This window comes from Ixodes scapularis, unplaced genomic scaffold (assembly GCF_016920785.2).
Source record: "Ixodes scapularis isolate PalLabHiFi unplaced genomic scaffold, ASM1692078v2 PGA_scaffold6__148_contigs__length_123643588, whole genome shotgun sequence".
Taxonomy (NCBI): domain Eukaryota; kingdom Metazoa; phylum Arthropoda; class Arachnida; order Ixodida; family Ixodidae; genus Ixodes; species Ixodes scapularis.
In genome coordinates this window covers 59573891-59577867 of record NW_024609881.1, presented here as the reverse complement: position 1 = coordinate 59577867, position 3977 = coordinate 59573891, and the positions used below count along the sequence as shown (strand labels likewise).

The following is a 3977-nucleotide window of genomic DNA, read 5'->3' as shown; positions in this document are numbered from 1 at the left end:
GAATCTCTAATTCTCACCTTTGAGGAAAAGCAAACTGGGACCTGCTGGCTCTTAGGCCGTGGAAACTGCCAGAAAGATTTGCGATTAGTTGCGTTTAAGTACCTATTTCTTTGACCAGCCACCTACAGCACACTAAGCCGGATAAATTCAAAATTACATGTGCCTGACATAAGTTGCCTATTGTGTCAAAACTGGGCACATGTTTTGTCGCGTACAGCAACACTGAAGCCAGACAGACAAGCGGTACGGCACCTTTAATTGACGGAGCTCAGAACGAGTAGGGGCGCTTTCACTGAAGCTTGTTTTGCTGCAATACACGTGTGTATTGCAGCAAAACAAGCTTCAGTGAAAGCGTCTCCAGACGTTCAAAGCTCCGTCAACTAAATATGCCGTACCGCGTGTATTGCAGTAAAACAGGCTTCAGTGAAAGCGTCCCCAGTCGTTCTGAGTTCTGTCAATTAAACATGCCGTACCGATTGGCTGGCTTCAGTATTGCATGCTTCAAAGCAATCTAGAAAATCTAGAGTCCTCAGCTTTGAACGAGAACGAACTGGCACCTGCTGGCTTGTGGGCCATGGAAACTGCAAGAGAGATTTGTGATTAGTTACGTCGAAGTAACAAATTTTTTTTAGTAGCCATCTACAGCACACTCAAAATTACATGCACGGGACACAGATGCCTCATGCGACGGAACTTCCTTCACCATTATTTTCTGTTAACTCTCCTCACCTTCACCACTTGCCTCCAATTGCTGCGCTACTTCTTTAATCTCAATCCCCTGGTTTCCAAAGGCCATGCCATGTCTTGCGCCAGTCACGGACTGTCAGCTCTGCGACCGGCGCCATTGTGGCAAAGACGCACAGCACCTGGCACTTGGTGTGCTCTTTTATTATATTGAGCATGGCTCAAAATAGGTGGATGGGTGTCGGGTATTCCCTTTGCTTATTTGCGGATCGTTCCGAATCAGAGGGTAGGTGCTTCTGCGATCTGGGCGCATGCTCGGTATTTTACAATAGTTGAATTTGAACTCCGCAGTAATCGTCAATCATAACAAACAGATTGTGCATGCCAAAAGGCATAGCAAATTAAACACCCACCGTCTATCTATTTTCGGTTCTTGTACGCAAGAATCTGTGGTATATGTAGCCTCCTTTGCTTAAGCCGCTCCTCCCTAGTGTCCCGGTTGGGTCCCGTCCTGATGAATCGTCGGTGGAGGCCTGAGATGCGGTCAACATCAGATTAGACCTTTTGAGACAGAAGCGTATGCTTGCTGGAAGGAAGTACACCCAAAGGATTTTTAGGCAGGTCATTTATAATGAGATTTAAAATGAGAGGCCTGATGTAAAATGAGACGTCAATACTGACGCACCCCTTTTGCGAACCTAAAATTTTGAAGGCCTTGTCCCCCTCGCTAGGGGAACAAGACACATGAATCCCAGTATGTGGGTGAAATTTATACCTTAACATCCCAACTTAATGCCCATCCCCGAATATTCGACCACCACACTTTTAGAAAAAAAAAAAACCTTTTTAGAAAACACCGAGTCATAGACCACCCCTACAAAAGCCTGAACCAAGCATACTCGTACCGTGGCTTGTTTGCTTCGTGACACCCTCGAGCTAATTCGGACTGACAATGTTTTTTTTTTGTTTTTTTTTTCATATGGAATCCATGCACATTCTTAGTTTAGGTTTCACTTGTGGAGGCAGGTGGACACTTTTGTAAAGCTTCCTCCATATGCGCTTCAAAGTCAGCATTTGTGCAATGGCCAACGCCCGGGCTTTGATTTTGCGCTCCTTAACAAATGATGAAAATCATATAGGCGGGCAATAGCTCGCCTTGAAAATACTTGCTCTTTGTGGCCGAGAACAAACTCGTGTTCCTGATTGGCAGCGATTTGCTGCAACAAATGCCCTGCACATATCCTAAAGATCCCAGTCTTAGTCTAATACAGATGCTTTGGCCGGACAGACACAGAAAAGCCTGACACAAGACCACTATAAAGACAGGAAATAGAGTGTCTGTGAGGAATGAAACACACAACTCAGATAGGCATCAATTACTCACCCTGAAAACACTTGCGATAAGCGGCAAAGAGCAAACTTCTTGCCTTGATTGGCTGGTGCTTAACACTAAGACCTGCATGTATAAGAAGGAATCCGGTCTTTGTCAAACTTGGGTGTTTTTACAGAAGAGGGACAACAAAATACTAATACGAGACCACTACACATAGGAAATGTCATCCAACAGCAATGAAACACAAAACACAGTGTGTTAGATGTTGACTCGATTTTTCCCCCGAGTCACCCGTTTTCTCGGGCTCGGTCCTTAGGCCGCTTTTGTTTTTAATTTTATTAACGATTTAAAGATACACGACACCAATGTACAAACCCAATTTTTTGCTGACGATTGTGTTTTATTTGCTAAGGTAAACAACCCGTCTGATCAAGAAGAATTAAATTATTGTCTATCTTTGGTTCATGCGTGGTGCATAAAATGGAATATGGTTCTGAACTGTAAAATGTGCGCTCAATGACCATGACGCGGAGGATCAACCCTTCGTTTTTTACATAAACTATTAGTGGAGTACCACTCGACTGTTAAACAATATCAATACCTCGGAGTTTTAATTACCTCTGATTTGTCATGGAGTGCACATATTGAGTTTATAGCTCGTAAAGCAATGCGGAATATGGCTTTTAAAACGAAATATTAACCTCTGTTCACCTGAAACTAAACTGACTGCTTATAAAACCATCGCAAGACCAATGCTAGAATATGCATGTATTGTATGGGACCCTCATACAAAGCCGTCAATTGATATGTTAGAGACCGTCCAAAAATGCATTGCGGTTTCTGTACAACCGTTATGGTTTTATGTCTGCCGTTTGAGATCTGTACCCAAGATCGGGATTGAGTGATTTAGCCACCCCGAGAAAAACAGTATAGAAGTTTCTTTATAATATGATACAAGGTAATTTGCGACTGCGTCTCTGTGATTACACTTCTTCTAACGAAACAAGGCCCACGAGAGGCAAACAGCAATTAACACTTGTCGAACCATTGTGTCGAACCACTCTGTTCAAAGCATCCTTTGTTCGTAGAACCACCTGTGAGTGGAATAAGCTTCCTGAAAGTGTTGTAAATTTGAAATCATGAGATACTTTTAGTGAAGCACTACTCTCGCACTGTGTTGAGTAGTGGCTCTGTCTGTTTGTTTGTACTACTTCCGCTTGTTTTTTGAATATTGGTTTTGTACATCTCCTGCCTCGGCGTTCTACAGAATGCTGGCAGTATCACCAAATAAATAAATAAATAATAAATAAATGATATATAGGCGGGCAATAGCTCACCTTGAAAATACTTGCTCTTGGTGGCCGAGAACCAAACTCGTGTTCCTGATTTGCAGCCATTGTCTGCGAAGAATAGCTGCACTTATCCTAAAGAACTTAGTCTAACACAGATGCTTTGGCCGGACAGACACACAAAACCTTGACACAAGACAACTATAAAGACAGGAAATAGAGTGTCTGTGAGGAATGAAACACACAACTCAGATAGGCATCAATCACTCACCTTGAAAACAATTGCCATGAGCAACAAAGAGCAAACTTCTGGCCTTGATTGGCTGGTGCTTGCCACCAAGACCTGCATGAATAAGAAAGAACCCGGTCTTAGTCGAAATTGGGTTTTTTGCAGAACAGAGACAACAAAATACTAATGCAAGACCACACAGATAGGAAATGACATCCCAAAGGAATGAAACACAAAACTCGTTTAGGCGGGTAATAACGCACCTTGAAAATACTTGCTCTTGGGGGCCGAGAACCAACTCGTGTTCCTGATTGGCAGTCATTTGCTGCGAAGAGCACCCTGCACATATCCTAAAGAACCCAGACTTAGTGTAACACAGATGCTTGACCGTACAGAGACAGAAAAGCCTGAGACAGGACCACTATGAAGACAGGAAATAGTG

The 3977-nt window shown here is 43.2% G+C and overlaps 1 long non-coding RNA gene across 1 annotated transcript; it reads right to left on the bottom strand.

The window, feature by feature from the left end:
- Positions 1-541: 541 nt before the first annotated feature.
- Positions 542-3596, bottom strand: LOC121833047. Its single transcript, XR_006076527.1, has 3 exons — positions 3578-3596; positions 1098-1217; positions 542-581 (listed from the first exon to the last, which is right to left on the bottom strand). It is a non-coding gene; the product is annotated as an uncharacterized LOC121833047 (long non-coding RNA).
- Positions 3597-3977: the final 381 nt, after the last annotated feature.